Source organism: Macaca nemestrina, chromosome 5 (genome assembly GCF_043159975.1).
Source record: "Macaca nemestrina isolate mMacNem1 chromosome 5, mMacNem.hap1, whole genome shotgun sequence".
NCBI classification, from domain to species: Eukaryota; Metazoa; Chordata; class Mammalia; order Primates; family Cercopithecidae; genus Macaca; species Macaca nemestrina.
Window position 1 is genome coordinate 161072909 of NC_092129.1, and position 12900 is coordinate 161085808.

Below are 12900 nucleotides of genomic sequence, written 5' to 3' on the forward strand. Positions count from 1 at the left end.
CACCTCTGATCTTACTGTCTCTTGAGAATTCAGAGAAATGGTCATTGCTTTGGACACTCATGATGTTGAATTTTGCATAGTTTAAGAAAAGGAGATTTTAAACACAATCTGTGTTGAGAAGTAGGGAACAAATACTCCAGTAATAATAATAATAGTAATAATTTCTTAAAGACCAGAAATGCCTTACCCTGATCTAAATATCTGTAGGTAAACAATACAATAAAACCTTTGGCCAAGGCAGTAAAAGTATCTTCTAAATAGGCTCTCTGCTTCTACTATTTCTTCCCTATTATGTAATCTTAGCAGAGTAGCAAATGTGATTCTTTTAACACATTAGTCAGATCATCTAATGCTGTTACTGGACAGTGACTCTACATTTCACCCAGAATTAAAACAAAGTTCTCAAATGCCCTACATGAGGCTTTTTGAGGTGGTCTCTCCACTGTTTCTCTGACCTCACTTCCCATTCTTCTTCCCTTTATGAACTTTCTATGGCTTTAGGATACTTACATTGACTTCTCTGCTTGGGAGGTTCTTCCCCTCTGTGTTTGCACAGCAAACCCTCCAAGTCCTTAACTCTTTGTCACCTCTTAATAGAAAATATCTAGTTAGGCTACTTAAAATTAGACCACCCAATTCCACCTTGAGATGTCCTTACACTATTCTTTTTTTTTTTTTTTTTTCCTTTAGCTCTTACCATTTTCTAGCATACTATGTAAGAATTTGGCATGCAAGGCAACAAATGAAATTATCACGATTTCATGGATTCTGGCAGAAAATATAAAACTAGGTGTATTAGTCAGTGTTCTTTTAGAGGGACAGAACTAATAGGATATATATATATATATTTAAAGGGGAGTTTATTAAGTATTCAGTTATACCATCACAAAGTCCCACAATAGGCTGTCTACAAACTGAAGATCAAGGAGAGCCAGTTTGAGTCCCAAAACTGAAGAACTTGGAGTCCGACGTTCGACGGCAGGAAGAATCCAGCAGGGAGAAAGGTGTAGGCTGGGAGGCTAGGCCCATCTCTCTTTTTCACGTTTTTCTGCCTGCTTTATATTCACTGGAAGATGATTAGATTGTGCCCACCAGATTAAGGGTGGATCTGCCTTCCCCAGCCCACTGACTTAAATGTTAATCTCTTTTGGCAACACCCTCACAGACACACCCACGATTAATACTTTGTATCCCTCAATCCAATCAAGTTGACACTCAGTATTAATCATCACACAAGGTCAGAGACAAAAGATTTATTATGTATGACACAGCAAGCTGAATTGACATCACCATGTTTGCATCAGTTTCCTTTGTCTCAAGTAGCATGGGGGCAAGGTGGATGGGCCCAGAGGGATGCCTGCACTCTCACAGTACTGCCGTATTACAGGAGATGAACTCTGAGTTTAGGAAACTGATTCTTTTGCAGTGGGCAATAAACATTCCTACTCTCCCCTAGAGGGAGATACTATCTATCTTCCAAGGCTGTTCACTGTGCAATTACTCTTGTACAATTGACCAGGAAAAGGGCAGTCAGTGCCTTGCTAGCAAGGCGTGCACATGAAAGAGCCATGAAGAATAGTCTCCCAACAATAATGTTTACTGTTTATCATACATGCCTCTCACAGTATACATTTCCTAAGAGAGAGAGTTTATTTGTTCAGTGATAGACTCAAAAAGCATGAAAAATGATCTTGGACTTTGTTTAATCAATCCACAATTTCCAAATCTGATACCTTCTTCTTGGGGACGTTAACCAGAGTAATCTTTACCAGTATTAATTTTTTCAACCATAAAATAGGACCAGTAAGTAATGCCTCTCTAACACATTGTGGGGAGAATTTAATATAAGGTATCATTAAGTGCTGGAAGTCTCCAAGGCTCAGACGTAGACTAGATGTGGAATTTCATGTTTACTCTCACACTAACTTCTGCCAAATGTGATGACTCAAATTTATATCACTAGCCTGAACTTCTTCCCTAATCTTAGTCCCACATGTTGTATCTGACTTCACAGGCATGTGCACCAAAACTGAATTCATGTTGTCTTCCTAACCTGGGTCCTCTTCTAGGATTCCTTAACTCAGTAAATGACTCTGCGCTAATTTGCACAAGCCATAATCCATGAGTCCTCTGACTCTTCCTTGTCTCTCGACCCATCCCACCCTCATGTCTAACACTCAGCACCTCTTCTTAATTTCACCTCTTAAATATCCTTGAACTCTATCCATGTTTTTCTGTTTCTACTGATGGAAAGTTGAATCAATGCTAGTGAATCCCAACTGTTTCAGACCAGCGCCTTTTTTTTTTTATAGCAGACGTTTTGTAATGCATCCTTTAATATATTAAAAAGGAAATGCATAAATGACGTAAGCAAACTTACATATACAATTTCAAAACAAAATCAAAATATTTAGCTGTAATGTGAAGTATGCACATAAAGAAAATAACTTACATTAAATTAGTATGTATTGCAATGTGAGAATATCAGGCTTGGCTAGACAGGAAGACTTAACAATATCATCAGAGAGTTTTACCTACATAAATAATCTGTGTGAATTTGACAGCTACAAAGGCACACGGGTCGATTGTATTAGACTCAGATACCATGAATGGCATCACCTTCAGTGGTATGATTTTCCAAAATGGCAGAAACATTAGTAATTTCCCAAACTGAAGTATTAGGTTGGTGCAAAAGTAATTGCAGTTTTTGCTATTAAAAGTAATGGCAAAAACTGCACCTACCTGATATAATCATCTCTCCACTCACGTCGTAGATGCACATTCCTTGAAAATTCAGTGTGTTCATAAATCACATAAAAATATTGTGTTTATATGTAAAGGTAACTAGGTTCTAGGCAATTTTTTTTATTTTTATTTAAGTCTCTGCTTTTGAGTGAAACATTCTAAAGCTTGTGAGACACAGACAATTCTCCCTTTAAGTTTGAATGTCTTTCACATTGCAAAATATGCCTAAAAGGCCTGGACCTCACCAAACAATAAGTGGCAGTAGCCGCTTCTCTGAAAAAAAACAAACAGGACAAAACATTCTTATAAATTTCTAATATTGTCTGAGTGGATGCTACTCCCGTAGAGAACTATGACTGTAGACTAAAGTATTTGTATTCATACTTCATTAACGTCCTAACCATCTTTGGTTTCCCTCTTATTTCCATTAATTTATTCTCTACTTTAGTCAAAGCTGTTTACCAAATCCAACTTGATTATGCCACCTGGGTTACTTTGAGTTCTCCAGACAAACAGAACAAATAGAAGATGAGAGAGAGAGAAAAAGAAAGGGAAAGAGAGAGAGAGAGAGAGAGAGATAAAAAGAGGTTTATTATTAAGAAAAGTGTATGTGATTATGTAGGCTGAGAAGACCTAATATCTGCAGCCAGTAAGCTGGAGATCCAGGAGAGCTGATGACGTAGCTCCATTCCAAAAGCCAGCAGGCTCCAGGCTCCAGAAGATCTCATGTTTCAGTTGAAGTCTGAAGGCAAGAAAAGACCAATGTCTTAGCATAAAGCAATCAAGAAGAGGAGTCTCCTCTTACTTATAACAAGGGCTTGCCTATATTAGAGAGGGCAATCTGATTTACTCAGTCTGCCAATTCAAATAATAGTCTCATCCAAGACACCCTTAAAGACACACCTAGAATAACATTGAACCAAATATTTAGGCACCCCATGGCTCAGTCAACACATAAAATTGACCATCATACCACCCATTACACAAATCCTTTTATTGTCTTTTCTTTCTCTCAAGACACAAAAATATGTGTGTGACTTTTAAGGGCTTTGTGACTTTTAAGGGCTTATAAGACTCCCATCTGCTTTCAAGCCATATTGCATCATATTTCATATTCCTCTGTGTGCCTTAGCCACACTGACCTAATTATTCTGCAGATCTGTGTGCTCTGATCCTTCACACAAGAGGGCCTGTGCATATTTATTTCCTCAATGTACTCTTCCTACTTTCTAAGGTAAGGCCTAATTATAGCTTCCCTCTTTAGAAACTTTAGCTTTTCTGCTTAGTAGTGATAATGACCTTTCAGAAAATTGTATTTTAAACTTTTCTATAAACTTTCTATATGGCCAGGGTAACATAAAGATGTTCAGCAACTATGGCATGGGGAACAACCAGCCAGAATGCATGCTAGCCCCTGAATCAGTGTCCTAGAGACCCAAGACATTCACTATTGGATTATGGTCTGTTCTAGATTGGGATGATCTAGAATATTCCTGGGGGGAGAACAGGTTAGCCAGCAGTTAAGCCTTAAGAGAATCAGTACAGCTGCTGAAAGTACCCCCAAATTATTCTATTATTATTATTACTATTATTACTTGCTATCTGTTACATGCCAGTATTTACACTTAGATGGAGTTTACATATAGATTTTGGCAGTACTCTCAAGCAACCCCACTCTTTATTATAGAACAGGAGTGTCCAATCTTTTGACTTCCCTGTGTCACATTAGAAGAAGAAGAAGTGTCTTTGGCCACGCATTAAGTACACTAACACTAACAATTGCTGATGAGCTAAAAAAAAAAATTACAACCAAATCTCATAATGTTTTAAGAAAGTTTATGAATTTGCGTTAGGCCACATTCAAAGCCGTCCTAGGCTGCATGTGACCCATGGGCCATGGACAAGCTTGTTATAGAATGTATAGCCCCATGTCTTCTCTTTCCCTACATTTCCCACAAGTATAATTTTAATTTAACTTGTAAGACAATTCGATTGAACTTTCTACTGCAAGACTGTAAATTCAGTGAGAGGAAGGACTATATCTATATTTGTTCACCAGTGTACATTTAATATTAGTCTTTGTGTCTTCATCCAAATCTCATCTTGAATTGTTATTCCCATAATCCTCATAATCCCCATGTGTCAAGGGAGAGACCAGGTTGAGGTAATTGAATCATGGGGGTAATTGAGTCATGGGTAATTTCCCCCCATGCTGTTCTCATAATAGTGAGTGAATTCTCATGAGATCTAATGGTTTTATAAGGGGCCCTTCCCCCTTTGCTTGACACTTCTCCTTCCTGACACCTTGTGAAGAAGGTGCTTCACTTCCCCTTCACCTTACACCATGATTGTAAGTTTCCTGAGGCCTCCCAGCCATGTGAAACTGTGAGTCAATTAAACCTCTTTCCTGTATAAATTATCCAGTCTCAGACAGTTCTTTTTAGTAGTGTGAAAATGGACTAATAGAATAACCTCTCCCAAAAATACATGGTGCATACTGAAGTCAATATTTACTGAAAGTATGAATGTTAATGCCTTTCGTGTAGTTATAGTATGCAACACATTTTAATTTCCTCTTTTCCTTCCTTTTTACCTCCAAGAACAAAAAAGTATATATTTTGGACACCCATGTTCTATAATAATGTGTTCCAAGAATGGGGTTGCTTAAGAGTACTGTCAAGATCTATTTGTAGGCTTCATCTAAGTGTAAATACTGGCATGTAGCAGATAGTAATAATAAGTGTGTGTATGTATATATATATGTATATATGCTAAATAAGTATAAGAATATATGCATAAATAACACTAAGTATATACATGTGTATACTATTTAGTACACTATACTATTTAGTATATATGCTATTCAGTGTCTCTATATATATATACACACACACTATTATGTATGTATTCTCTAGATAGGTAAATACTTTAGTCAATACGTGTCAATAATTTTCATTACCTGAAAGTTTTAGGAGCAAAAATCAAATTACATAGTAAATCTTGGAATTTCCCTTTCTAATTCTAATGTGCCTAAAATGGAACATGAAATGGGAGACTTATTTTCTTGACATAATTGCTTCCATTTTCTTATCCTTAGCTTTGGGTAAACTTAGTCCAGATCTCAACTCTTGTTTTCTCTCTCATTCTGGGAGTTGAGTCTTCTGTTACACCAAATGCATGGCCAACCTCATGCTCACTCCTAGCAGATTCATCGAGGAGGAAATGGAACCATAGGCTTCCATGAGTTTAGGGACTTAGATGAGGAGAGTATTTCTAAAGAAAATAAACTGTGATGCCTCAAATCAAAATCAATTAGGAGACCACAAAGTAAGACAAATGCTGATGACAAAGAGTCATGGCTGGTATTTAAGTGTCATTTATACACCTTTAAACTTCAAAATTTCCAAAACAAAGCACTTTTTCTTATACTTATGATCTAGTCTGTTCAACATTCCATGTAGTTTATGCCTCTGTGAAATTAAATGTAATTTGTTTATGGAAACGGAATGAAAACCTAAATTCAAAGCACATTTAAAAAAATCAAACTCATTAATTTGGGTCACATGCTCATTGACCCCCAGCCCATCTACTCTACCATTCTTTGTGCTTTTCCTGTAAACCTAAAAATATGTTCAGATGAGATCACAAATAAGGGTAGTGAGAAAATATTTAGGCTTATTAGCCAGTATGGTTTTTCTACTATTTCTGCACCTCTCATCTTTCCCCACCTATGCCTCACCCTGATCCCAACCAACTAGAACACAGGCATTCTGCCAGCATTGCCTTAGGAGAGGTATCATGCTGAAGGTTGCAGCAAAAAAGTTCGGGCTTTTAAATTTCAAAAACAGTGACAAAAAAAGCCCCTATTACCCAGGAACAAAATAGATTTGAAAGGATACAAGAATACAAAATCAGAATAATGTTTTGTAATCTCTAGAGTCTAGATAAAATTTTCTGACAAGGAAAGAAAGAGTAGGAGGAAAAAGAGAAACGGAAAAAAAGGTATAAAAAAGTCCCTGGACCTTACCCCTCTCCCCAAGCTCACTCTCCCCAAGGATTGGAACTCTTGGATTGGTATGGAAATAAAAGCACACACGAAATGTGTCTACCAGCCACAGAGAACATTCTAAGAAACTGGCAAGTTCTGTTTGTTATCTGACAGATTTCCTGTGTACCCTAGAAGAGCAAAAAAATGTTAAAGAACCTTGATGGCCCTGAGAGCTCAAGGTGTTTCCCAGGTCCCAGTCTAGTAAATGAAATCAGCTAAGCATTCCCAATGGCTGATAGATGGATGGTAGCAGTTGTCAGAGAGTTGGAACCGGAGAACTCCTACAGTCAGAAGCAAGGGATATATCCTCAGGTCCCTGCATGGGTTGTAATCTAGGGAGGTGATGAGATGAAATACAGCTGAAAAGACACCAGCTGGCAGTGATGATAACCAAGAATCAGATGCTTCTAACCCCCAAGCATGGCACCATGAAAGCCCCTGGAATATAGATGCCATGCCGAGAAAGTGGAAGTAGATACAGTAATTTGTTGACCATAGTTTACTTTTCCCACCAAAGAAGAAGTGAGCACAAAGTAGAAGTTAAGCTAATGTATGGAAAAATTAAAATATGTTATTTCTTACACCACAGAACTTTTGGCAGTTTGATTTCAAGGACTTAGAAAATGAGTGAAAAAGATTGCTGTCTCAATTATGAACTCTATTCTGGATGAGGATACTAAGATTTATTAAGATGAGCCAGGATTCATCTAGGACTTTACTGTAATGAGCCATGATAACAGATAATAGAAAATTTAAAAAAAAAAAACTGAGGCAGAGAAAAGTTGACACGGATGTATCATCATTCCATGTGATCATTATGCTCTATTTGCTGAGGCTTCTAGACAGTTCCATACAGATGGGACATAGGCACCTATGGTATTCTGGCATTCTTATAATCACTGTTTTGGGAAGTCCACAGGATTGAAGAGCCAAGAGTCAAGGAAACAGAAGGTAACTAAGTAGGCAATGCCTTTATAAGTCCAAAAATAATACAGGCCAGGCACATTAAAAGGATATGAATCCATCTTTGACAAAAACAAAAGTAAAATTATAAGTTAATGAAGAGGCAAAGCCAAGACTAAAACAAATTATGTGAAGATGCAGGACCATTTCCTTGCTTCCATCTCACCCACGTATTCTGAGTTTTCCTGGGGAGGAGTGGGTAGTGTAGCCTCTATACCTTCTGCCACCAGTTAGCCCCTGCCCTCCTGAGTCCATTGCCACCAAGGGTCACTGACTCACAGCTCTAAGCTTGTTGGAACTTCAAATTCCTTGTATTTCCCCACCCTGTGCTTCAAATTGCATGCAGATGTACGTAGCCCTTGAGTTTCAGAATGATTGATCTGGAAGGGAGTGACGAAGTAATTTTCATGAAGAGAGATCTTTAGCTAACTTACCCTGAGCTGGGATTCCTCATGGTCCACTGTTCTTTCCTGTAGGGACAGAGAAAACGTGATTCTGAGAATTAGCATACAAAGAATTCAACTACATGGAAGTCACAGAGTAGGCAATGTAGGGGTGAAGCAGGGAACATAAAATATCAGAAATTAGTTATTAAAAATCCCTCTTTGTGTATAGTGCTAGTTAATGCATATAATAATTTGGAAAACATCGTTGGGATTCTGATCAAGCGGTCGATCATAGCCTATCACCTTATATTTGTGCTATTCCTTCAAAATGGAGGGCGGTTTCCTTCCTGAATAAGGCTAATGGAATGATTCTTAGAAATATCTTCCATAACCATAAAAGCAGTCTCCTAATAATTGATCTATTTCAGTGTTTCTCCAAGTGCATTTTCTAGAACCACTAGTTCAGAGTCACCTGAAGCACTTGTTCAAAAAGTGAATGTCAACCTCGAGCCCAAATCTACTGAATTAGTAGAGACGGATTGAAGTTGAGAGCTAGAACTGGAAACCAAGGAATCTCTGCTTTTTTAAGCAACCCACTTCTGCCCACTAAAGGTTAAGAACAGCTTTTCTAGCCCCTCAAAAACCTTGGCATCATAAACATGGTTTCCTAGCACAGGCATGGGCCGAGTCAAAGTGAGCTGTAGTTTCTTTTGGTGTGAAATGCCTCGGAGTTTCATTAGGGTGAATTGGTCCTCTGGGATTCTGCCCCTTTGGGTGAGCTGAGATTACAGAATTGATTAGCAGCCAAGGGAACAGACTGAGCCTCCGGATCCCGCTGAATAAGCCGCAGCCATGTGTGCAACGCTGAATGTATGGTCCTATGAAATTTATGGCCAACTCTGTTTATAATCTTGTGGCATATGCCTCTGTAGTGTTTGTTTATAAAGGGCCAAGGCTGGGTGTATTATGCATCTCAAATGATATACTGTAGTTTCCCAGGATAAATGAAATATGTCCATTTTGTCCCATCTGGATCTTGTTATTTTTTTTTTTTTCCATGATTAGCATTTTGGCAGTTTCCACTCTTCCATTCTGCTGTTCTATGTGCCCAGGGGAGATGAAGAGTTGAGCTCTTTCCAAAATCAGGGTAGTGCTGTGTGGAGAAAAACTACAGCTGAAAGGGCACTTTCTTTATGGTAGATTCTCCACACTCGGCAGAGGAAGCACAGGTTTCAAATATGATTAGTGGGCAGTGAAAGCACCATGAGATCAAGGCTCGCGTGAGTCACAAAGTGTGGAAATGTTCTTACCAGATGATCATCAGGATACTGGAGATTTGCTGTCCCCAAGAACCAGCTGAGCTTGTGAAATTTTCCACGTACAGTTTCGCTGAGCTGCAGAAGGCGGCCCTGTTCTCAGTTCTGAATTTAGTCTGCTGGAGATAAAAATGGGGTCACGATGTTCACTTGACACCTTGTTAATTTATGCTACAGCAAAACCAAAGCAAAACAAAATTCATTTGTATGCAGTAATGTGGCTTAAAATAATGCTAAAACAGCCCCAAAATCTGTTTTTCATTTTGGGTGAGTTACTGGGGTAGGACTTAGAAACAAAACAGTCTACAAGGGCAAAGGTCCTTTTTTTTTCACTTGTGAAATAGTCGGAACTAGCCCAGAAATCAGGGCCTTGATGTCCTCATGGATTTGCACTGAAAAGAAAAATCACCTATGGTTATTTTTGCTTTTTATATAAACAAAAATGACTTGTAATAATTGATATTTTTAGGTGATAACTTAGATTTAAAATAGCTTGCTATTTTATTTCACACAGCATATTTCTACTCATATTGTTATTCATGTTTATAAACTCTCACTTGCTTTACGGTGATTCATTTTATATGTGTAAAATCAGGAAATTAAAACCAAAGTTGTTATAAATAGGTCTTGTATAATAATCAAAGTAAAAGAGAAACATTTTAAAATAGCCTTTAGGAGTTTTGATTAAGAATTAATGTGCCAGATGTCAGGTACTGAAATACATTTATTATTTTCTTGTTGTTGCAATTAAATATTATATATAACATAAATACCTAATAAATTTTTAATATACCTTGAGAGGTGCTGCCACTTCAAATGATGAAAGGAAGCATTTTCTTCAAAACAAAACCTAAAGTCTTTCAGTTAAAATATTGTTCTGACTATTATATTTATATTGTTTCAGTGGTTACTGACTCCTCCATTGGTGCAAATTATTCTGTCTATATTCATTTATTTTCCCATCTATATCTACATCTATTCAGCTAGCTAATATATATTTCATAATATATTGCTAGCTTATGTATACTTCAAAGTATTAGTTTCCCCTTCCCATTTTCTGCCTTGCAGAAATACTACTAAGTTATATTACTTCTAGATCAGACACAGCTTCAGCTCCTGTGACAATTCATTCAAAACCAAGAAACACATACAAACACACAGCTGCCTCTTTTCACATCTTTCCTCGGTCCCATTCCTTTAGTTTTTAATATTTGTTATACCTTCAGTTACTGGAGTTTTTTAGCAGTCTCCTGAAAAGCTTGTAGAAAGTCCAGACACTTACTTGCCATCCTCCAAACAATTCTGATTCAGCAAGCCAGTGCAAGTCAGCCCAGGAATCTGCATAACAATTGACCTCCCAGGTAATTGAGAGGCAGATGGTCCTGAAATCACACTTTGAGAAATGGTGCTTTAAGACCTGTGAGCTTGTAAAGGAGAGTGAATCAGAGGCTCTCCTATTGCATCCCAATGGTCTTGGAATTGTTTCCCCAAAAGTGAATGCTAGGAAACTATTTCTCAGCTCTCTCTTTGAAGAATGGATATTTGCTGTGTTTCATCAGGCCATGTGGTTTCCTGACCACAGGGGGCACATTTTTTGAGTAATGTCATTACTACTCCATGCTCACCCCATCCCCATCCTTCTGTCCTTTGACTCCTTGATATTGACCATTACTTGAATCACATATGAACTTGCTCTGTCTTTTTTGGACACTGTGTCTACCTATCTGCTTCTCCTTGGGCAGTCAAACTCTGGAGGCTAGTCAGTTCCACCATGGTCTCTCTTGGCCTAGTAGGTGACATAGGCCAGGTTCCAGAGCCCACTTTCTCCAGGCTTGCTGTGTATCCATGATCAATGTACCTTGCAAACTCTCCTCAAGGCTTTGAATATAAACTTTTCATAGCTCTTTGAGATCTTGGGTTAGGAAAAAATGAAAGATCTCTTAGATAGGAGACAAAACACATGAATTATAAAAGAAAAGTTTGCCAAATTATACTTTACGAAAATTAAAAGGTTCTGCCCTTTGAAAGAAACCATAAACAAAATAAGAAAACCATAAACTAGTAGAAAATATTTATAAAACACCTATGTGCTAAATATATGATAAATAACTTGCTTCCAGAATAAAGAATTCTTAATAGTCAATTAATTAGTTAATATTTCAATAATATACAACCAAAATTTTATTTTTATTTCTTGTGTTTTAGGTTCATTGGTACATGTGAAGGTTCGTTACATAGGTAAACTCATGTCATGTGGGTTTGTTGTACAAATTATTTCATCACCCAGGTATTAAGCCTAGTACTAATACTTATCTTCTCTCCTCTCCCATCTCCCACCCTCCACCCTCAATAGACCCCAGTGTCTGTTGTTTCTTAAGTTCATAAGTTTTCGTAAGTTTTCATCATGTAACTTCCACTTATAAGTGAGAATATTCAGTATTTGGTTTTCTGTTCCTGCATTAGTTTGCTAAGGATAATAGTCTCCAGCTCCATTCATGTTCCCACAAAAGACATTATCTCATTCTTTTTATGGCTGCATAGTATTCCATGTTGTATATGTACCACATTTTCTTTATCCAATCTATCACTGATGGACATTTAGGTTGATTTACACTTACAACAACCATGTATAAGTGTTCTCTTTTCTCTGCAACTTTGTCAGCATCTGTTGTTTTATGATTTTTCAATAATGGCCATTCTGATTGGTGTGAGATGTTATCTCATTGTAGTTTTGATTTGCATTTCTCTAATGATCAGTGATAGTGAACTTTTTTTTCATATGCTTGTTGGCCACATGTATGTCTTCTTCGAAAAGTATCTGTCCAGGCCAGGCATGGTGGCTCATGCCTGGCTAATCCCAGCACTTTGGGAGGCTGCTGAGGTGGGTGGATTGCCTGAGGTCAGGGGTTCAAGACCAACCTGGCCAACACAGTGAAACCCCATCTCTACTAAAAATACAAAAATATTAGCTGGGTATGGTGGTGGGCACCTGTAATCCCAGCTACCAGGAAGGCTAAGGCAGGAGAATCGCTTGAACCCAGGAGGTGGAGGTTGCAGTGAGCTGAGATCATGCCATTGCACTCCAGCCTGGGCAACAAGAGTGAAACTCTGTCTCAAAAAAAAAAAAAAAAAAAGAAAGAAAAGAAAAGAAAAGCTGCTGAAAAGTATCTGTCCAAAAGTCTGTTTGTTCACTTTTTAATGGGGTTGTCTTTCTCTTGTATAATTTGTTTAAATTTCTTAGAGATGCCAGGTATTAGACCTTTGTTGGATACACAGTTTGCAAAAATATTTTCCCATTCTGTTGGTTGCCTGTTTACTCTGTTGATAGTTCCTTCCACTGTGCAGAAGCTCTTCAGTTTACTTAGATCCCACTTGTCAATTTTGCTTTTGTTGTGATCATTTTTGGTGTCTTTGTCATGAAATCTTTGCCCGTTCCTACGTC

General features: G+C 37.8%; 2 long non-coding RNA genes across 8 annotated transcripts in view; one reads left to right on the forward strand and one right to left on the reverse strand.

The window, feature by feature from the left end:
• LOC139363494 (uncharacterized) overlaps nucleotides 1-12900 on the forward strand; it is a 588541-nt gene that overhangs the window by 356348 nt on the left and 219293 nt on the right. The gene's annotated exons all lie outside the window — the stretch shown is intronic.
• On the reverse strand, nucleotides 3326-10333 carry LOC105482530 (uncharacterized). The gene is made up of 4 exons (XR_987704.2): nucleotides 10252-10333; nucleotides 9453-9574; nucleotides 8191-8226; nucleotides 3326-3487 (listed from the first exon to the last, which is right to left on the reverse strand). It is a non-coding gene; the product is annotated as an uncharacterized lncRNA (long non-coding RNA).